A 23,700-nucleotide genomic window follows, 5' to 3' on the forward strand; every position below is an offset into this window, starting at 1 on the left:
TTAAATGCACTCACCATCGCTGCCACATTAGAGGTCTGATAAGCCAAATTAGGTTCCATGTAAGCATAATTAATCTTCTTTTTCAATGAAGATATTACAAGGGTGTTAATTTGAATCCCAAAGGCCTGTGGGAAATTGAATTAGATAGATAAAGCAAATATTTGACCTTTTGAAGATAATTACTATTTTAAAATATTCACAATGCAAATGAAATCCAAGTAAACCTTCGGTGTTCCTTGGTCCTGCCAAAATAAAATGCTTTGTAAATATTCAGTATAAAATGAGGCAGGTATTCTATTTTGTTCAGACCTGAGCTTTTCACGTCCAATTTGTAAGCATAAAACTCCAGCCGAGGGTCCTGGTGTTTATTAACAAATAATTGAATGAAAATTGGCCAACACCGATTAATGTCAAATTTGCAAATTATCTGTTATCATTTGTAGGTCATTAAGTTTCCCGAGACAGTCACCTACAGAGACTCTGTTGCTACAGCAATAATCCCAAGGCCAGACTTAAATGAAGGCCATGTTCTGCCAGGGAAATGACTCAACAACAGGAATGGTGTGTTTATCACCTCAGAGACCAGGTAGGATGGCAAAGGAAGGTCTTACATCAGTGTCCCCACTCTCCCACTTTAACTACCTGGCCCAGAAGGAAGACCTAGGTGTGAGTGCTGCTTTTACAGTTCACATGCTAGAGGACAGTGGACACCTCTGGGTTCAGTTTTCTCAACAGTCATGAGACCCAGATATTAACACCCAGAGAACACCAATTTGATGGTGCTTGATATCCCACAATGCACCTTAGCCCAACTTCTCTTTAGCCCAACTAACTTTTCTCTCCCCAAATACTCACTTGGTGGCATCTTCTATTCATTCAGTCTGGATGACTGCCTTTATTTAATTAAGACCTGTTTAGGTACTGTCTAAATACTCTAGTGGCCTGAGTAGGTGTGTGTGTGTGTGTGTGTGTGTGTGTGTGTGTGTGTGTGTGTGTTCATGTGTGTTCAGGTAGGAATACACATGAGCATGCATGTGGAGTCTAGAGGACAATATCAACTCTCATTCTTCCTCTACTATCAATTTTGTTTTATGAGATAGATTCTCATTGACATGGAAGTCACCAAATAAGCCAATCTGGCTGGTCAGTGGGACTCAAGGTGCCACCTGCCTCTGCCTCCCAGCACTAGGATTATAAGTGTGCACCAAATCCTTGGCCTTGTTTTTAGATGGATTCAGGGGACTGACATCAGGTTCTCATGCTTGAAAAGGAAAACTTTACTGAGCAAGCCAATTTTGCCAGCCCTAATATTTTCATTCTTCTGAGAGTTGTTCTAGTCCAGACAATATCATAAGGTATTTCACTGAATTTTCTCACAATCCTCCAAAGAAAAATGGTTACTATCCCATAGGCTAGAAGAAGAAATGTTCCCCATTGATGCTTTGGAAGGACAGACAAGCCCCAATCCATGCAGATATCAGTCTAGTTGAAAGCAATTCTAACCTGTTCCTGCCCAGGATATATTTCAGATGCTTCTTTTTTATGCTTTGAATCTTTGCAAGTTTATTTTACTTTGTCTCGGGTTTTAACATGCTGTCCAGAATTTAGTCAACCATGAGTCTGTTCATCTGGAAGGAGGGAGGTTTTAGAAGACTCACATAACCCATTGTTCATCTTTGCTTTGCTTCTGACTGTGTGGCTTTTTTCCCACACAAACCATCCTAATGCCTGTCACTGACACTTTTTTTATCTCTGTTTTCTGCCATTTAGGAGCCTTTAAGATGGTTCTCCACATCACTAATTTGATTGCTTACACAGCCCATTTCCCTACCACTTAGAGAGGTGCTGTGATGATCCTGTTGCCTGTCAGAATCCTTGCCCATCTTCTTTACCTCACCTAGCTATTTATAATTCATCAAACAACCTGCCCGTCCCCACCTTTCTCTCCTCATAACTTCATTCTTTAATTCATACAAAATCGTTGTATCCTAGAGACATCATGACGAAGGCAACTCTTATAAAGGAAAACATTTAATTGGGGCTAGCTTACAGGTTCAGAGGCTCAGTCCATTATCAAGATATGAAGCATGCAGTGTCAAGGTGGGCATAACACTGGGGGAGCTGAAAGTTTTATATCTTGTTCCAAAGACAACTATGAGAAGACACTCTGGATCATATAGGCCAGACTTAAACATATATATGAGACCTCAAAGCCTTGCCTCCACAATGACGCCGCACTTCTTTTAACAAGGTTATAGCTCCTCCAATAAGGTCACAGCTCCTAATAGTGCCACTATCCCTGGACCAAGCATATTGAAACTACCACATTCCATTCCCTGCCCCCCATCAACTTGTTCAAATACACAGGGGGGGGCATACCTAAACATAACCTAATGCAAAATATATTTAATCCAATTTCAAAAGTCCCCATAGTCTATTACAGTCTCAACAATGTTAAAAGTCCAAATTTCAAAGTCTCTTCTAAAATCCATCCAATCACTTAACTGTCAAAAAATCAGATCATATAACTCCAACATCACAATATATACATTACCATTTTAAAACATCATAGTGAGGAAATACTGGACCAAAGAAAGCTGGTCAAACCCCAGTCTCCAAATGTCCTTGTCCAATATCAAAACATTCTTCAGATCTCCAACCCCTTCATCTTTGCTGAATGTTGTTGGCAGATGTGCCCTTCAGCAGCAACAAACATCATTCTCTTGGGTTGTTTCATTCCCTGTTAAGAGTTTTCCTCAGGCAGAACTTCCTGGTTGCGGCCACCGCAGAGAGCTCGTGGGCAGCACCCGGCAAGCAAACTTGAGCCTTGAGACCACAGGTAAGACCAACTTTTCTGCTGCAAGTGACCTGCCTGGTGAACTCGGGACACACAGAGGCAGAATTCCTCTAGGACCGGGCACTCCCTGTGTTTACCGGGAGTACACCCACGGATCCCGGCCCGCAGCAGCTCTCTGCTCCCAGACCTCGTGGGAGAGAGACCTCACCGCCTGGTCAGGTGGGCACTCCTGAGGCTGCAGAGCAGAAGAGACCACCAACACTGCCCACCCCTGCCCACATGCCTGGACCAAGAGGAAACTGTATAAGGCCTCTGGGTTCCCGTGGGGGAGGGCCCAGGAGTGGCAGGACCCCTGCGCCTGAGACACCACTGGAACCTGAAGGAACAGACCAGATAAACAGTTCTCTGCACCCAAATCCCATGGGAGGGATAGCTAAACCTTCAGAGAGGCAGACATGCCTGGGAAACCAGAAGAGACTGCACTCTGCACACATTACTGATTCCAGAGGAAAACACCAAACCAGATCTGGAACCCTGGTGCACTGAAGCTCCTGGAAATGGAGGCGCAGATCTTCCTGGTTGCTGCCGCTGCAGAGAGCTCGTAGGCAGCACCCCAGAGCAAACTTGAGCCTTGGGACCACAGGTAAGACCAACTTTTCTGCTGCAAGTGACCTGCCTGGTGAACTCAAGACACAGGCCCACAGGAACAGCTGAAGACCTGTAGAGAGGAAAAACTACACACCTGAAAGTAGAACACTCTGTCCCCATAACAGGCTGAAAGAAAACAGGAAAACAGGTCTACAGCACTCCTGACACACAGGCTTATAGGACAGTCTAGCCACTGTCAGAAATAGCAGAACAAAGTAACACTAGAGATAATCTGATGGCGAGAGGCAAGAACAGGAAACCAAGCAACAGAAACCAAGACTACATGGCATCATCGGAGCCCAATTCTCCCATCAAAACAAACATGGAATATTCAAACACACCAGAAAAGCAAGATCTAGTTTCAAAATCATATTTGATCATGATGCTGGAGGACTTCAAGAAAGACGTGAAGAACTCCCTTAGAGAACAAGTAGAAGCCTGCAGAGAGGAATCGCAAAAATCCCTGAAAGAATTCCAGGAAATCATAAATAAACAAGTAGAAGCCCATAGAGAGGAGTCACAAAAATCCCTGAAAGAACTCCAGGAAATCATACATAAACAAGTAGAAGCCCATAAAGAGGAGTCACAAAAATCCCTGAAAGAATTCCAGGAAAACACAATCAAAGAGTTGAAGGAATTAAAAATGGAAATAGAAGCAATCAAGAAAGAACACATGGAAACAACCCTGGATATAGAAAACCAAAAGAAGAGAATAGGAGCTGTAGATACAAGCTTCACCAACAGAATACAAGAGATGGAAGAGAGAATCTCGGGAGCAGAAGATTCCATAGAAATCATTGACACAAATGTCAAAGATAATGTAAAGTGGAAAAAGCTACTGGTCCAAAACATACAGGTAATCCAGGACTCAATGAGAAGATCAAACCTAAGAATAATAGGTATAGAAGAGAGTGAAGACTCCCAGCTCAAAGGACCAGTAAATATCTTCAACAAAATCATAGAAGAAAACTTCCCTAACCTAAAAAAAGAGAGACCCATAGGCATACAAGAAGCCTACAGAACTCCAAATAGATTGGACCAGAAAAGAAACACCTCCCATCACATAATAGTCAAAACACCAAACGCACAAAATAAAGAAAGAATACTAAAAGCAGTAAGGGAAAAAGGTCAAGTAACATATAAAGGCAGACCTATCAGAATCACACAACACTTATCGCCAGAAACTATGAATGCCAGAAGATCCTGGACAGATGTCATACAGACCCTAAGAGAACAAAAATGCTAGCCCAGGTTACTGTATCCTGCAAAACTCTCAATTAACATAGATGGAGAAACCAAGATATTCCATGACAAAACCAAATTACACAATACCTTTTTACAAATCCAGCACTACAAAGGATAATAAATGGTAAAGCCCAACATAAGGAGGCAAGCTATACCCTAGAAGAAGCAAGAAACTTATCGTCTTGGCAACAAAACAATGAGAAGAAAAGCACACAAACATAACCTCACATCCAAATATGAATATAACAGGAAGCAATAATCACTATTCCTTAATATCTCTCAACATCAATGCCCTCAACTCCCCAATAAAAAGGCATAGATTAACAAACTGGATACGCAACGAGGACCCTGCATTCTGCTGCCTACAGGAAACACACCTCACAGACAAAGACAGACACTACCTCAGAGTGAAAGGCTGGAAAACAACTTTCCAAGCAAATGTCTGAAGAAGCAAGCTGGAGTAGCCATTCTAATATCAAATAAAATCAATTTTCAACTAAAAGTCATCAAAAAAGATAAGGAAGGACACTTCATATTCATCAAAGGAAAAATCCACCAAGACGAACTTTCAATCCTAAATATCTATGCCCCCAAATACAAGGGCACCTACATACATAAAAGAAACCTTACTAAAGCTCAAAACACACATTGCACCTCACACAATAATAGTAGGAGATTTCAACACCCCACTCTCATCAATGGACAGATCATGGAAACAGAAATCAAACAGAGACGTAGACAGACTAAGAGAAGTCATGAACCAAATGGACTTAACGGATATTTATAGAACATTCTATCCTAAAGCAAAAGGATATACCTTCTTCTCAGCTCCTCATGGTACTTTCTCCAAAATTGATCATATAATTGGTCAAAAAACGGGCCTCAACAGGTACAGAAAGATAGAAAAAATCACATGCGTGCTATCGGACCGCCACGGCCTAAAACTGGTCTTCAATAACAATAAGGGAAGAATGCCCACATATACGTGGAAATTGAACAATGCTCTACTCAACGATAACCTGGTCAAAGAAGAAATAAAGAAAGAAATTAAAGACTTTTTAGAATTTAATGAAAATGAAGGTACAACATACCCAAACTTATGGGACACAATGAAAGCTGTGCTAAGAGGAAAACTCATAGTGCTGAGTGCGTGCAGAAAGAAACAGGAAAGAGCATATGTCAGCAGCTTGACAGCACACCTAAAAGCTCTAGAACAAAAAGAAGCAAATACACCCAGGAGGAGTAGAAGGCAGGATATAATCAAACTCAGAGCTGAAATCAACCAAGTAGAAACAAAAAGGACCATAGAAAAAATCAACAGAACCAAAAGTTGGTTCTTTGAGAAAATCAACAAGATAGATAAACCCTTAGCTAGACTAACGAGAGGACACAGAGAGTATATCCAAATTAACAAAATCAGAAATGAAAAGGGAGACATGACTACAGATTCAGAGGAAATTCAAAAAACCATCAGATCTTACTATAAAAGCCTATATTCAACAAAACTTGAAAATCTGCAGGAAATGGACAATTTCCTAGACAGATACCAGGTACCGAAGTTAAATCAGGAACAGACAAACCAGTGAAACAACCCCATAACTTCTAAGGAAATAGAAACAGTCATTAAAGGTCTCCCAACCAAAAGGACCCCAGGTCCAGACAGGTTCAGTGCAGAATTCTATCAGACCTTCATAGAAGACCTAGTACCAATATTATCCAAACTATTCCACAAAATTGAAACAGATGGAGCACTACCGAATTCCTTTTATGAAGCCACAATTACTCTTATACCTAAACCACACAAAGACCCAACAAAGAAAGAGAACTTCAGACCTATTTCCCTTATGAATATCGACACAAAAATACTCAATAAAATTCTGGCAAACCGAATCCAAGAGCACATCAAAACAATCATCCACCATGATCAAGTAGGCTTCATCCCAGGCATGCAGGGATGGTTTAATATACGGAAAACCATCAACGTGATCCATTATATAAACAAACTGAAAGAACAAAACCACATGATCATTTCATTAGATGCTGAGAAAGCATTTGAAAAATTCAACACCCCTTCATGATAAAAGTCCTGCAAAGAATAGGAATTCAAGGTCCATAGCTACACATAGTAAAAGCCATATACAGCAAACCAGTTGCTAACATTAAACTAAATGGAGAGAAACTTGAAGCAATCCCACTAAAATCAGGGACTAGACAAGGCTGCCCACTCTCTCCCTACTTATTCAATATAGTTCTTGAAGTTCTAGCCAGAGCAATCAGACAACAAAAGGAGGTCAAGGGGATACAGATCGGAAAAGAAGAAGTCAAAATATCACTATTTGCAGATGATATGATAGTATATTTAAGTGATCCCAAAAGTTCCACCAGAGAACTAACTACTAAAGCTGATAAACAACTTCAGCAAAGTGGCTGGGTATAAAATTAACTCAAATAAATCAGTAGCCTTCCTCTACACAAAAGAGAAACAAGCCGAGAAAGAAATTAGGGAAACGACACCCTTCATAATAGACCCAAATAATATAAAGTACCTCGGTGTGACTTTAACCAAGCAAGTAAAAGATTTGTACAATAAGAACTTCAAGACACTGAAGAAAGAAATTGAAGAAGACCTCAGAAGATGGAAAGATCTCCCATGCTCATGGATTGGCAGGATTAATATAGTAAAAATGGCCATTTTACCAAAAGCGATCTACAGATTCAATGCAATCCCCATCAAAATACCAATCCAAGTCTTCAAAGAGTTAGACAGAACAATTTGCAAATTCATCTGGAATAACAAAAAACCCAGGATAGCTAAAACTATCCTCAACAATAAAAGGACTTCAGGGGGAATCACTATCCCTGAACTCAAGCAGTATTACAGAGCAATAGTGATAAAAATGGTATTGGTACAGAGACAGACAGATAGACCAATGGAATAGAATTGAAGACCCAGAAATGAACCCACACACCTATGGTCACTTGATTTTTGACAAAGGAGCCAAAACCATCAAATGGAAAAAAGATAGCATTTTTAGCAAATGGTGCTGGTTCAACCTGAGGGCAACATGTAGAAGAATGCAGATCGATCCATGCTTATCACCCTGTACAAAGCTTAAGTCCAAGTGGATCAAGGACCTCCACATCAAACGAGACACACTCAAACTAATAGAAGAAAAACTAGGGAAGCATCTGGAACACATGGGCACTGGAAAAAATTTCCTGAACAAACCACCAATGGCTTATGCTCTAAGATCAAGAATCGACAAATGGGATCTCATAAAACTGCAAAGCTTCTGTAAGGCAAAGGACACTGTGGTTAGGACAAAACGGCAACCAACAGATTGGGAAAAGATCTTTACCAATCCTACAACAGATAGAGGCTTATATCCAAAATATACAAAGAACTCAAGAAGTTAGACCGCAGGGAGACAAATAACCCTATTAAAAAATGGGGTTCAGAGCTAAAGAAACAATTCACAGCTGAGGAATGCCGAATGGCTGAGAAACACCTAAAGAAATGTTCAACATCTTTAGTCATAAGGGAAATGCAAATCAAAACAACCCTGAGATTTCACCTCATGCCAGTGAGAATGGCTAAGATCAAAAACTCAGGTGACGGGGCTGGGGATTTAGCTCAGTGGTAGAGCGCTTGCCTAGGAAGCACAAGGCCCTGGGTTCGGTCCCCAGCTCCGAAAAAAAAAGAACCAAAAAAAAAAGCGTTAAAAACTCAGGTGACAGCAGATGCTGGCGAGGATGCGGAGAAAGAGGAACACTCCTCCATTGTTGGTGGGGTTGCAGACTGGTACAACCATTCTGGAAATCAGTCTGGAGGTTCCTCAGAAAATTGGACATTGAACTGCCTGAGGATCCAGCTATACCTCTCTTGGGCATATACCCAAAAGATGCCCCAACATATAAAAAAGACACGTGTTCCACTATGTTCATCGCAGCCTTATTTATAATTGCCAGAAGCTGGAAAGAACCCAGATGCCCTTCAACATAGGAATGGATACAGAAAATGTGGTACATCTACACAATGGAATATTACTCAGCTATCAAAAACAATGACTTTATGAAATTCGTGGGCAAATGGTTGGAACTGGAAAATATCATCCTGAGTGAGCTAACCCAATCACAGAAAGACATACATGGTATGCACTCATTGATAAGTGGCTATTAGTCCAAATGCTTGAATTACCCTAGATGCCTAGAACAAATGAAACTCAAGACAGATGATCAAAATGTGAATGCTTCACTCCTTCTTTAAAAGGGGAACAAGAATACCCTTGGCAGGGAGTAGAGAGGCAAAGATTAAAACAGAGACTGAAGGAACACCCATTCAGAGCCTGCCCCACATGTGGCCCATACATATACAGCCACCCAATTAGACAAGATGGATGAAGCAAAGAAGTGCAGGCCGACAGGAGCCGGATGTAGATCGCTCCTGAGAGACACAGCCAGAATACAGCAAATACAGAGGCGAATGCCAGCAGCAAACCACTGAATTGAGAATAGGACCCCCGTTGAAGGAATCAGAGAAAGAACTGGAAGAGCTTGAAGGGGCTCGAGATGAAAAGCTCTCTGGGAGAACTTTCCCTCGGGATGGAGACCCTCCAACTCCAAAGACCAGACCGAGACACCACAGGATGCAATCAGCAAGAGGATTTGGTTTATTGTCGGGATACACAGGCACAGGCACCTGCGGGCGCTTCAGTCACTCGGGGGACTGGCGCGCCCCATGGAACCAAGGATGGGCTTTTATAGGATTTTGGGGAGCAGAAGCAAGCATACAGAAGCAGATGCATGGTTACAGGGATATAATTGGTGGATTCTAATATGGCAAGGGTTTAGCCCGGGGGCAAGTTTCCTAGCTACCTTCCTGAAACATAAGGACTGACTCGGCCCCCCAAGGGTTCAGCCTGGGGGCAAGTTTCTTAGCTACCTTCTTGGAACATAACGGCTGACTCGGCCCCCCACCAGGGTGTGGGACCTCTCCTGGGGCTTTTCTCATTGTCAGGTGCTCAACGGCAGTCCTCCTGTTGCCAGGCCTTCAACCAAACACATCTTGTTTGGCAGCCGCTGTGTACTCAGTGTTCTAACCTTTCTCTGAACCAGTCATCTTAAATATAGCCTTGCAAAATGGCGTTACTGCTGCTAAGCTGGGGTCTTTCATTCCCCCATTTTTTTTTGTTAACTTTGAGTGAAATCTTTCACTCGACTTGGTCAAGAAATTTCTGTCTGGTGGGGGCTTATTCCCCCACTGACTCTAGGCCACAAAAGGACTAGGAGGAGCCACGTAGGAGTTTTAACTTTAAGGGGTTTGGAGTGTGCTGAACTCTCCATGTCTGGGGTGTAGTGTTGTGATTAGTCAATTCCTCAGACCGGACTGTCTTGACGTGTGGTGCGTGGATCTAAGCCGAGACTCCGTCTACCTTTAGGGCGGTCGGGGTAGTCAGGAGGACGGTGTAGGGTCCTTTCCACCGTGGCTCGAGATTCTTGGTCTGGTGTCTGCGCACCCACACGGTGTCTCCAATCTGGAACGGGTGTGGCACCACCGGATGTTCAAGCTTGTCCTGGTAAGCAGCGGCCAAAGGTCTCCAGACGTCTCTCTGCACAATCTGTAGGGCCTGTAAATGGGCCCTCAGAGAAGGGCTGTCAGCAAAATCAGCAATGTTTGAATCAAAGAAATGGACAAATGGGGGTGGTGCTCTATACATTATTTTAAAAGGAGTTAGACCATGGGGGCCCGGGGTATTCCGGGCCCGATATAGAACTAGGGGAAGGAGGGCCACCCAATCCTTTGAGCCAGTTGCAAGCATAAGTTTGGATAAAGTCTCCTTAATTGTTCTATTCATGCGTTCTACCTGACCTGAACTCTGAGGTCTATCCAATCAATCCCCAGCAATTTGGCCACCAACTGACTTACTTGGGAGACGAAAGCGGGCCCGTTGTCCGACCCCAACGCTTGAGGCATGCCATACCTGGGAAAGATTTCCTCGAGGAGCTTCTTGGTGACCATTTTTGTAGTCTCGTGCTTCGTGGGGAAGGCTTTGACCCATCCTGAGAAGGTGTCTACAAACACTAGGAGATACTTGTATCCATATATATCTGGTTTAATTTTAGTAAAATCAATTTCTCAATGGATGTCGGGACGGTGTCCCCTAGGACGAACTCCTTGTCCAATCATGGTCCTTCCCGGGTTAACCTGAGCGCACGCTTTGTAACTCTCAGTCACCTTTTGTATCGCTTTGTCCCAATTCAAAAAAAAACACAGATTTATCTCTTCTCGATCTAGTAAGGTTTTTATCTTCTTATGTAAAAAGGAGATCAATTCAAAAGTCCTTTGTAGACCCACTGTTTTAGTTGAGGGTGGTAGATGGCCCCCATTTTTTTAGGAGCTCTATGTCCTCATGGGCATAAACCCAACTAGTTTGTCCCACTGGTGGGGGCGTGGGTTGGTCTGGGCTATTTAAGGGCAAGATTTGTTTGTTCATGGCCGCTTCTCGCGCCGTGGCATCGGCCAGCCGGTTTTTTCGTGCCTCTGGGTTGTGCCCTTTCTGGTGTCCTGGACAATGTATAATACTCAGTCTTTTGGGCAAGAATAGGGCTTCTAAGAGGGCCAGAATTTTAGCCTTATTTTTAATATCTTTACCCTCAGATGTGAGCAGCCCCCGCCTCCGGTAGATCTCCCCGTGGATGTGTGCCATGGCAAAGGCATAACGGCTGTCTGTATATATATTTAGCCTCTTACCTTTTGTCATCTTGAGCGCCTGAGTCAAGGCGATGAGTTCAGCCCGTTGTGCAGAGGTATTAGCAGGCAGGGCTTTCGCCCAAATCACTTTGTCCTCCGTAGTGACTGCAGCTCCAGCCTTTTTGTTCTCCCTCTGCCAAGAAGCTGTTGTCATCCGTGTACCATGTGTGGTCAGCATTCTGAAGAGGCTGGTCCGATAGGTCCGGCCTGGTTCTATGTATTTCTGCGAGGATTTGTAGTCAGTCATGCTGTTTTGTCTCCTCTGGTAGAGGAAGCAAGGTGGCAGGATTGAGGGCGACTACGGGCCCAAACTGAACCCGTTCTGCATCCAGTAACAAGGCTTGGTAGTGGGTCATGTGGGAATTAGAGAGCCAGCGGTCTGGGGGCTGTTTTACCAAGGCCTCCACTGCGTGGGGTGTTAGGATGGTGAGTGGCTGTCCCAAAGTCAATTTTCCAGCGTCCTTGATCAGGACAGCAATAGCAGCCACCATCCTTAGGCACGGTGGCCAGCCGGAGGCCACAGGGTCCAATTTCTTAGACAGGTAGGCCACAGGGCGTTTCCAGGGTCCCAACCTTTGTGTTAGGACCCCTTTAGCATACCCGTTTCTCATCAATGAACAGTTACTGAGCAAATTGTAAGGGTTTGGAACAGTCAGATGAATATCTTTTATCCTCTTGTTGACCTTTCTCAAGTCTTGTATTGGCCTATAATCTCCAGTGCCGGGTTTCTTAACAGGCAGAAGAGGCGTATTCTAAAGCGACCGGCAGGAGATTAGGATGCCTTGATCTAGAAGCCTCGTAATGTGAGGCCTTATACCTTGATAAGCTTCATGTGACAGGGGGTATTGTTTTATGGAGACTGGAGTTGTAGTGGCCTTTAACTGTATAATTAAGGGGGGCTGTTGGAGTGCCAACCCCATCCCTCCAGTCTCTGCCCAAGCCAGTGGAAAATTCGTGACCCAAGTGTCTATTTCTAGGGATTGTGGCTTGTCCTGTCCCAGTTCATATAGTCTATATTCATAGAACTTGAAGGGGAGTTCTGTGGGGGCCAGTTATTCGGGCCCCTCTTTCCTGAGAATGAATTTGTGCTTTTAGTTTGGTGAGCAGGTCACGGCCCAGCAGAGGGTACGGGCAGTCCGGAACATGTAAGAAGGAATGGGTCACCTTACCAGTAGCCAGCTGAACCCGGCGGTCCGTAGTCCATCGGTATTGTTTCTCACCAGTAGCTCTTTGTACCCAGGCCGTCCGGTCGCTGAGTTGTCCTGAAGCTTGAGTGAGGACTGAATGCTGGGCTCCTGTGTCTACCAGGAAAGTAACCGGCTGCCCCCCCCCAACTTCAAGCGTTACCCTGGGCTCAGGGGGGGCTCCTGGCCCTGACCTCTCTAATCTTTATCTAGAGCCAAGAGGGAGGTTCATGGTCGAGGCTTTCGGGGTCCGCCAGGCTTCTTGGGGCACTCTCTGGCCCAGTGCCCTTTCTCTTTGTAATAGGCACATTGATCTTTATCCAGCTTCAGCCCCTTTCGAGCTCCCCCTATCTCCCTTCCTTTTTTGGCCCTGAACTACGGCGGCCAAGATTCGACTCAATTCTCTCTCTTATTAAAAATCTTTTTAGCTTCTTTAAGTAAATCCTGTAATGTATAGCCCTGCAAATTTTCTAACCTCTGTAACTTAGTCCTGATATCTGGAGCAGCCTGCCAGATGAAGGACATAGAGACACTCGTCATTTGTCCTGGGTCATCTGGGTCATAGGGAGTGTACATACGGTAGGCCTCCTTAAGTCTCTCTAGAAAGGCGGAGGGAGTTTCCCCTGCTTCCTGTAATACCTGTTTTACCTGAGCCAAATTAGTAGGGCGTCGTATAGCCCCTCGGAGACCCGCTAGAAGCAACTGGCGATAAAGGCGTAGGTGTCCCTTACCTTCAGCTGTATTAAAATCCCAGTTTGGTCTCTTAAGTGGGAATGCAGCATCAATTTTTTCAGGCAGCTGGGTGGGACGCCCATCATCTCCCAGAACATGCTTTCTGGTCTCTAGGAACACTCTTTGTTTTTTTTCTGAGGTTAAGAGGGCCTGTAAGAGCTGTTGGCAGTCATCCCAAGTAGGCTGGTGGGTAAGTAAAACAGATTCTATTAGGTCGGTGAGTGTCACCGGATCTTTGGAGAAAGAAGGGTTGTGTTGTTTAAAACGGCCAGTATTGGGTCTGGCCACCGGTTCCCTGTCTAAGTGGGAAAACCTGGGAGGTTGAATCTGGCATCACCTCGCGCTTATTGCGCAATCTCCCTGCGACAGGGGAGAAACCCTTATCAGACTGTGGCCCGGCAACTGATCTGGCCGGCGGCTCTGCCTCCTCCGTTTTAGCCGGGCCTGTCAGAGAGAAGATCTATGAGAGGGGAGTTTGGGTCTGCCGGGAGGACAGGTTTCTTAGAAGGCTCTGATTTCACAAAGGTAGAGAGAGGAAGACATGGCCGGCGGACCGGGCGGGGCCGAGGGGACAGGCTGGGGGTTGAGGGGAGGCCAATTCGGGTCCACGAAGGGTTCCGCCCGGGGGGGGGGGGTTTAAGGCGAGACTCTCTCAAGTGATAATATAAGAAACCTGGTCAGGATGTCCGTGGACGGCCCGATCTTTAACCTGTAAAATAATGATCTTATTAAATGTGCCATTCACTGGCCATCCCGCTCCGAAAGTGGGCCACTCGGATGTGCAGAGAGTCTGCCATTTTCCTTTTTTTTTTTTTAACCTCGACGGACTGGTTGTGTGCCCGGTCGTGGACGTCTTTCTAATGATCAAGAGTGAGACTTAGGGGCGTTGTTAGGGACTGTCCCATGTTAGTTCTAAGGAAGATTAGAACACAGAGAAAACAAACAACACCAACAGTCAAACAAACAACAGACAGGCGTGCTGCACGGCTTTGGTACCAAACTGAAAGCAAAAAGTCAGATGGAGGTGGCAAAGGTCCGGGGCCCTCTGAAAGCCAAAAATACAGACAGAGGTGCCGTTAGTCCGGATCTTTCTCCTCCCAGATTGGGCCCCGAAAAGTCGGGCCCCTAACACCCTTGGAACGTCTTCCAGGGCTGCGGGGCGAGAAGTCCGAGCTCATCAGCTCCTTCTTCGTCCCGCCCAAATTCCAAACAACCTGGCTGAGCGCTCACAGAACAGACCTGGCTGAGCGCTCACAGAACAGACCCGGTTGAGCGCTCACAGAACAGACAGAATAAGGCAGAACGAGACAAAATCAGACAGACAGACAGACGCCGGCCGGCTTACCTCCCAGTGGGTGGTCGGTGGTCCCTGGGTGGAGGATCTCCTTTCCCGGCCAACGCACCAAATGAAAAGCTCTCTGGGAGAACTTTCCCTCGGGATGGAGACCCTCCAACTCCAAAGACCAGACCGAGACACCACAGGATGCAATCAGCAAGAGGATTTGGTTTATTGTCGGGATACACAGGCACAGGCACCTGCGGGCGCTTCAGTCACTCGGGGGACTGGCGCGCCCCATGGAACCAAGGATGGGCTTTTATAGGATTTTGGGGAGCAGAAGCAAGCATACAGAAGCAGATGCATGGTTACAGGGATATAATTGGTGGATTCTAATATGGCAAGGGTTTAGCCCGGGGGCAAGTTTCCTAGCTACCTTCCTGAAACATAAGGACTGACTCGGCCCCCCAAGGGTTCAGCCTGGGGGCAAGTTTCTTAGCTACCTTCTTGGAACATAACGGCTGACTCGGCCCCCCACCAGGGTGTGGGACCTCTCCTGGGGCTTTTCTCATTGTCAGGTGCTCAACGGCAGTCCTCCTGTTGCCAGGCCTTCAACCAAACACATCTTGTTTGGCAGCCGCTGTGTACTCAGTGTTCTAACCTTTCTCTGAACCAGTCATCTTAAATATAGCCTTGCAAAATGGCGTTACTGCTGCTAAGCTGGGGTCTTTCAGAGACACATATGAACAACAATGCCAAGCAACCAGAGCTTCCAGGGACTAAGCCACTACCCAAAGACTATACATGGACTGACCCTGGACTCTGACCCCATAGGTAGCAATGAATATCCTAGTAAGAGCACCAGTGGAAGGGGAAGCCCTGGGTCCTGCTAAGACTGAACCCCCAGTGAACTAGACTGTTGGGAGGAGGGCGGCAAGGGGGGGAGGATGGGGAGGGGAATACTCATAAAGAAGGGGAGGGGGGAGGGGGATGTTTGCTGGGAAACCAGGAAAGGAAATAACACTCGAAATGTATATAAGAAATACTCAAGTTAATTAAAAAAAAAAAAAGAGTTTTCCTCAGCAGGTATCCCATGGATCTGGTATCTCTAACATCTTGGGATCTTCAAGGCAACTTCAACTTCACAACTACTTGTTCTAATGTCTGGGATCTACACATGACCTTCTGACCTCCTCCAAAGGGCTTGGGTCACTTCTCCAGCTCTGCCCTTTGTAGCATTGTGGTTGATTCCACTTCAGTGCTGTTGATATTCTAATTGGTCAACCCATGGTATTGGCATCTCCTATTCCCTGGGATCTTTCACTGCAACTAGACAACACCAATAGCCTCTCACTGGCTCCCTTCATGGTATCAAGCTCAACTTCTTTGCAATACTCCTTCAATCCTGGGTTGTGAACTGCAACTGAGCATGCACCATCACCAACAGCCTTTTTAGGCCTCTCACAGTGCTGGGCCTTAACTGTTCTCTGTGATCCCTTCATGTCTTCAAAACCAGTTCCACTTGGGTGACTCTCACATATTACCAATCCAGTTTCAGAATGAGGCCCAACCTTAGTTCTGAGAGCTTCTTTGTGCTCTCAGAAAACACTTCCCAGAAGAATTTATCTCAGTCATGTTGGTCTCTTTGTAAACACCATCAATTTCCTAGTTCCAGCTAACTAGTATCAATTGTCCCAGTAACTCCTTCCATTCCTGACTCTACAGAAGCTGTAGAGTTCTACTGCTTGCTGAGGCTAGAACATGGCCTCCTTGTACTATGACATTATTAGCAGACTTCTGTTTTCAATGCATTGATTCTTTGCCTGCGCTTGACTATATTAGAACTTGCTCTGTAGATTCACTTTGAACTCAAAGATCTGCATATCTGTCTCCTGAGTGCTACATTTAAAGGTGTGGTCTACCATGAACGCATTTAAGTTTTTCTCTACTTGGAATTTTCTCTGACTAGACTGGCCCAGAACTCAGAGATCTGCTTGTCTCCATATCCTGGGATTAAAGGTGTGTACCACCATGCCTGGTCCTAAGGTCTTCATGGCCACTATGCCTCAAGATCCGGATCAAAAGCTTCTGATTTCCAGCCTCAAAATATGGATCACAGGTATGTCTTACATTTCTGGATTGTAGTTCATTCTAGGTTAAAAGTTTAAATGAAAACAATAACCAGGTAATAACAGCTAACATGATATTCCTTGTTGAAGTGCAAACACATAAACAGTAAATAGGGAGGGATCTTGCACAGAGTTCACTCCTCCCTTGATTTGATTTAATATTCTAGAACACAAAATTTAGCAAATTTAAAGATTTGCACTTTCTGGTGCCTCACTAATATTTGAACTGTACATTTTTGTATTCTTTCTTTCTAAGCTTGATATGCTTGATCAAAATGCTCTTCATGAGAGTTAACCAGAGAACAGTCTATGCTAGATATTTCTCAGACTTCCTTTGTCAATGCAATTAATCTGTTTCTCTTCATCTTAGCCTTAGCCTGAGTCAGAGTCTTTTGACAAGGGTAAAATGCAGCCAGTCTTCACCAAAATAACATAGAAATGATACTCCAGGCAGCATATTAAAATTCCTCTTCTCTGAAACATCTAGAGCCAAACTTTCATGGTTCACACTCAGCACCAATGTCTTCTATATTCATACTAGGATGGTCCATTAAGCCTCACTTAAAGCATTACAAACTTCCAAGATCCAATGTCCCCAAATCCACATTCCTCAAAAAACAAAACAAACTTGTCCTGTTACAGCAATACCCCACATCCTGGTACACTTTTCCTCTCACAAGCATTTAGGTGAAGCCACACACTGAGTTTTAGATTCAGAAAACACTACTTTTTAGAGGCCTAGTCACCCTTCCAGTTTCAAACAATATTGTCATTTAAATTTATTTAAGTTTTCACTACATACGGCCAAGCCATTTTTTGAAGAACATGAAACCAAACTGATAGAGTCAAAACTATTTGCTAAACACCATGCTCAAATCATATGCCAGGACTAGACTGCATATGTCACTTGATTACATGTTCTCTGACTGTTCTCATGAATGAGAGGAAGACCAAAAGATTTTTATTCTCAAGAATACATAACAGGGGCTAGGAGGATGGCTCCATGGATAAGAGAGCTTGCTACATAGGCATGTGACTTGAATCTGAATCCCCAGTGTTCACATTAAAAAGTCAAACATGATCATGTGCTCACCCATAACCCCAGTGCAACGAGAACTGAATAGGAAGATCACTGGGGCTTGTTTCTTGCCAACTTAACTCACAGGTACAGGAGAGACCCTGCCTCAGGCAGTAAGGTGAACAATGTTAGAATAGGCTACCCAAAGACCTGTTGTAGTCTCTGTGTAGGCATGTATGTGTATACACACACACACACACACACACACACACACACACACCACATGTACACCCACTCACACATATCCACAGAAATTAGGGTGTCTATGATCCAAGAATGGAAGAATTATAGGAGACACTAGAGGAAGTAGAGAAATTGGCACCTTAATAAGCAATATAACTATAAACTGGTGTGGTGACAGTGGAAAACAGATGAGAATTTCATCAATAAATTAAGCATAGACTTACTGTAAGATCTAATAATTTCATTCAGAGGGTCTTCAAGTATGTGCACAAAATTCTCACAGAAGTCAAAAGATTGAGTACTGGCTAGTTTTATCAACTTCATACCAGCTAGAGCCTCAACTGTGAAAATGCCTTCATTAGATCAGGCTGCAGGTAAGCCTCTAAGACATTTTCTTAATTAGTGATTGATGGAAGAGGTTCCAGCCCATTATGGATAGTGTAATTCTTGGGCTGGTGTTCTGGGCTTCTATAAGAAAACAGACTAAGCAAACCATGAAGAGCAAGTCAGTAAGCAGTGCTTCTCTGTGGCCTCTACAGAAACTCTTGTATCCAGGTTCCTCAGCTGTTTAAATCCCTGTCTTGACATCCTTTGATGATGAACTGTGATTGGGAAGCACAAACGGAATAAATCCTTTTATCCCCAACTTGATTTGGTCATGATGTTTCACCACAGAAATAGAAACCCTAAGATAGATGGAAACAAAAATCTGTGAATAATTGATGAGGTCATGGTTAAACCAATTCACTCCAACTTGACCAATTTAGAATCTCCTAAAAAAATTGAAACATAACACATTCGGATGTCTATGACTCCAAGTGAGGGTTAATCAATCTGTTTGTCTGTCTGTCTGGGTCTCTCTTCATCTCTGTCTCTATCTTTCTTTGCCTCTCTCTCTGTCACTGTCTCTCCTTCCTGATCCACCAAGCTGTGGATCAAGTTGTTGGACCAAGTTGCTTCCCCTGCCAAGGTGGATAGTACCCTCTGAAACTATGAGCAAAATAAACAATACCTTCCTTTAATGTCTTCTTGTCAGGTATTTCTCCAGAGTGAGAAAATAATTTAAGTGAATGGGTAAATAAAATGTGTTATATCCATACAATGGAATACGATACAGCTATAAACAAGAAAGAAGAACATGCAAAAACAGATAAACCTTGAAGGCCCTATCTTACGTGGGAAAACCAGAGACACATATTGAATGATTTTGTTTATATGAAATGTCCAGAATAGACAAATTCCCAGAGACAGAAAGGAGGTGAGTAGCTGCCAAGGGCTGTGTGAAGGAAGGACTGAGGAGTGACAGTGTTTTCTTTTACGGAACTAAAAGGGTTCTAGAAGTAAAGTATGATGATGGATGCTCAGTTTCATGAATATACTAACCACTCTGCACTGGACACTCTAAAATATTCTGAGACTAGACTTGGGAAGAAATGGCTTCTGGCAATGAATCAACATTGTGAAAAGAGCAAACCACAGCTCCCAGTGTCTAGAATACTCCTTTGAGCAGAGAAGACTTTATGATATACTCCTTCCTGCATACTTCACCATCCTACTCACTCCTGCAGTGAATACTCACATAATATAAAGCATAGAAATGATATTTTTATTGGGTTTCAAATTTTAGAACCAAACCATAGAGAAATCACAAAAGACCATTATAGTAACAGAGTGAATATAAATGTTATGAACCTTGACAATACAATAATTATTTAACAAGAAATGGGAATGGGCAGAAGACACAGAAGAAAATGTAAGTATCCTTATTTCCTTATTTTTCAAACTATATATCAATAATTTTATGCCAAAGAGTAAGTCCAGAAACAGAGACAGAGCACGTCATTAAAACATACTAAGACAATCAATAGGTCTAAGGATCCTGTGATGGGAAAGCTCAGTGATGGGTAGGCGGACATAACAATGAAGTACTCCATTTTTCAACCTCATAATGGGTAAGCAACAGATTCTGCCTTGTAAAGGCAGTAGCTGAAATTAGTTTTGAGTTTAGAGTTAGAATATTTAAAAGTTTGATTCTGGGATGTCTATCCTGGTGTTGTGACCGAGCCCTGCTATATTAGCTACTTTTCTTACTATTGCTAACAAATACACAACAAAAGCAATTCTTGAAGCAAGAGTGGTTTATTGTGGCGCTTTGCTCAGGAGATACAGTCTATCATGACAGGGAAGGCACCAAAGTATGGTAATGGGTCTCACAGCCATGAAAGTAGAAACATAAAACAGTGGCTATCTTACATGCCATTGACTAGGAAACTAAGAACTAGACCAGAGAAGGGCCATTCTATAGTCTCCAAAGCCCATACTTATCTATGGCTTTAGAACACCCAAGTAGCCCCCATATACAAATGGCTCAAAATCCTTCTAAAACAGCATCATGAGCTGGGTACATTTGTTCCAGCACATACGCCCATGGAGGATATCTCATATCTAAGCCATAGCACCCCTTTTCTAGGACAAAAGTAACGAAGGTAGGGCAACCTGCCCCATGGGCCACAGGAACTTCATTTGACATAGTCTAACCCTGGGACTGTTTATTTAATCATGTTCAGAAGACACTGATAGTCAGTCAGGGATGTCAATCCAAGAGAAAGACTGGGGCTTTCTGAGTCCATTCTCCAGAAGCTGCACGGCCACATCCCTGTCGACAACCCCAGTCTGTGTGGCGCAAAAGCTCACATTGCCCTCTATGTTTTACATTGTCTGGTGATTTTTTTTTCATTTTGGGGAGCAAGACAGACAGAAAGCCAGCCTAGGGTGTCCAGGCCTTCTGTACCACTGGCTACACTGATGTGAGATATGCTTGGTCTCCTCCTTGAAAGTTCACAGCATTGAAGGGAGTTGAAAACAGCTGGCATGGCAACTCTGCATTGCAGGACTGGGACATAGATGTATTTCAGTGACTCAAACATTGCCCGTGGGTGGAGTCAGTGATCACAAGGTAGGGCCTGAACTTGACATTTGTACAGTCAGACTAAAGTTTGTATTCTGTCATCTAAGAGCTGTGCAACACAGAAAATGTTCAGCCCATCTGACCTTAGCTTTCTTGATACCCAAATAGAGATAATATCGTGATCCTGGGGAATTGAGATGGTGCAGTGATGGATGAAAAGGTTCTTGGTAAACTATTCACATGCTTTTATTCTTTGACAGCTTCACGTGTGAATATAATAGACCCTCATTACCCTTTCTTACCCTTGTGATCCTCCACAATCAAAGGAAAGCCTTCATTCTTCTAAACAAGTCCTCTCCTATTTTCACTCCTCAAGCTGTGTGGGTGTATATGTGTGCAAATTTGTGTGTGTGTGTGTGTGTGTGTGTGTGTGTGTGTGTGTGTGTGCGTGCGCGCATGTGCGCATGTCTTACCAAGTTTAATGAGATTTGCTTACATTACCATGAGTTGACTAGAGTATAGGCAATGGTCACACAACTGGAAAAAATGACTGCCTCTCCCCAGCAACTATTAGCCACCCATGTTTCCTCCCTTGCTTATGATGGAATGTTCACAGTCCCAGTCTTTGGTGCAGGTAACTATACCTGCTGTGATTTCATGTGTGCAATGACCATGCCATGTCTAGTATAAGTACCACTTCATTTTCTTTCCTTTCCTTTTCTTTTCTTTTAAGCTTAATATTAACTCCAATATTTTTACTTTAAGATTTATTTATTTTATTTATATGCAAGATGTAGCTGTCTTCAGACACACCAAAAGAAGGCATCAGATCCCATTACAGATGGTTGTGAGCTACCATGTGGTTGCTGGGAATTGAACTCAGGACCTCCGGAAGAATAGTCAAGGCTCTTAATCACTGAACCATCTTTCTCTCCAGCCCATATTTTTTTCCTATAATGATTAGTTCACTCCCTGGTCAGTAGTCTGAAGCTGTGTTCTGGCTACGCACTGCACTCTTAATTCTACTCATCACCCACCAGTGCACGCTTCCCATGGAGGTGATGTCAGAAATTGAATGGATTACTATGGTTCTTCCTGAAATTGTTTAGAGAACACCCATACCTGGTTTGGGGGTAGCTTAAATCATCACCCCAGAATTGTGAGTGTTTCCTTTACCCATCCCCCCCATCTTAGCAGGCACCTTAGCTTCCAGTTAGCTCATCATTAACTCTACTGTACATCTAGGAATACCACTAGTATAATACAGAGACAGAGTGGGTTTGGAGAGAAGCAGGCTCTGAATCAAGCAGTCTGGGTTTTGGCTATTGTAAGAAAAGCCTCTGTGGAAGACGGAACCATGTCACCTAAAAATTACATGGTGCCTTATTCCTTTTGTAAACTTTTATGGGCTTCTTTTTTCTTATTATAAAAGTAATACTGTTTCTTATAATATTTTTATTGTAAGCAATATAAGTAATATTGTTTACTGAAAAGAACACAGAAAGATAAGGAAGGGAATAAAAGCCTCTGACAATCCTACGATCCAGATTTAAGCCCTGCTAACATATTGGTGGACTCTGCCACTGTTTCACGAAACATCCCTTGACCCAGGTCTTGTATTGCATCCTGTTTGTTCTGTATATTGTGAGCATATCTCCAGTTCACTAGAAATTCTTTAAGATTACTTTTTTGGACAGCATCACACCCCAGGGTGCTGGAATCAACTTCAGCCAGCAACCTGATTTTTCATAGCTGACCGTTCAATGGTTTTTCTTTTGTCCATTTAGTAGGAATTTTTGATGACTGGATAGAGTTTGCCTTGTGGATCTCTTGGTTGACAGTGATAAATATATGCAGGGCTTCATGTGGCTTAGTCCAAGTGATGACTACATCTACATGGTACATTCCCAAGAAAAGCAATGCCATTTCCAGAGATGGAGTTATTTCTTGTCTCTGGTCCTTACTGAAGGTCATACTGAAGTCCCATCTTCCCATGGTTATATCTGGCATCATAGTCTGTGGTCTTAGTCATGTCCTTCCAAGACTCTGGATAACCTCAAATCACCCAGCCCTGGAAAGCAAAGTGTAGTTATTATATTTGTATTTTCTTGTTTATATCTTTCTTTTCTTTTTTAGATATGGCCTAGGTCTCACTCTGTAGGCCGAGCTGGCAACCTTCTTTCTATCTCACCCTCCTGAGTGCTGGGGTGACAGGAATGTGTCATCATGACTATCTTATATGTACATCTTCTAACGTCTGAAAATCTGGTCTTCCACCTTTGCCCTGGACACTTGGTAACACCTGCTTAATAGGACACCTCCCCGTCTCCTTTCCTACAAAGGGGGTAGATACCAGGGGTAGAAGAAGGAAAGGGAGGTCAGGAGGTGCCTTCTAAGATGAGGGTATTTGCTCAAGGGTCTGGAACTCTTGTGGGAAGGGACAAAGGTCTTTTGCATTTACCCCTCCCCCCACAACTTCTTCTATCCAGTCCAACATGCCTACCACATTTGCAGGATTCCAACGTCTGACCTGATGAAGTAGTTGAGATCTTTGCATACCTCTGTTATTAACATGCTGTGTGCTACTGGACATGTGTCTTCCCCTCTCTGGCCTGTCAGCAGCGGATGTGTTCAGAGGTCCACCTGAGCCTAATAGGATATGATATCTATAATGATGTACCTGTGCTGAACAGGGAAGCATCCCTTTTCCTAGGCCACAGAGAGTACAGGGTGAGCTGAGCAATACATTGCAGCTCTTCTTTTGTCTTC

The 23,700-nt window shown here is 43.7% G+C and overlaps 1 long non-coding RNA gene across 1 annotated transcript; it reads right to left on the reverse strand.

Annotated features, from left to right (window-relative positions):
- Nucleotides 1-9,337: 9,337 nt before the first annotated feature.
- LOC148005857 (uncharacterized) lies at nucleotides 9,338-11,030 on the reverse strand. Its single transcript, XR_015620258.1, has 2 exons — nucleotides 10,672-11,030; nucleotides 9,338-10,342 (listed from the first exon to the last, which is right to left on the reverse strand). It is a non-coding gene; the product is annotated as an uncharacterized LOC148005857 (long non-coding RNA).
- Between the last annotated feature and the right edge of the window lie 12,670 nt (nucleotides 11,031-23,700).

The sequence above is a fragment of the Rattus norvegicus genome, chromosome 5 (genome assembly GCF_021556685.1).
Source record: "Rattus norvegicus strain SHRSP/BbbUtx chromosome 5, alternate assembly SHRSP_T2T, whole genome shotgun sequence".
Taxonomy (NCBI): domain Eukaryota; kingdom Metazoa; phylum Chordata; class Mammalia; order Rodentia; family Muridae; genus Rattus; species Rattus norvegicus.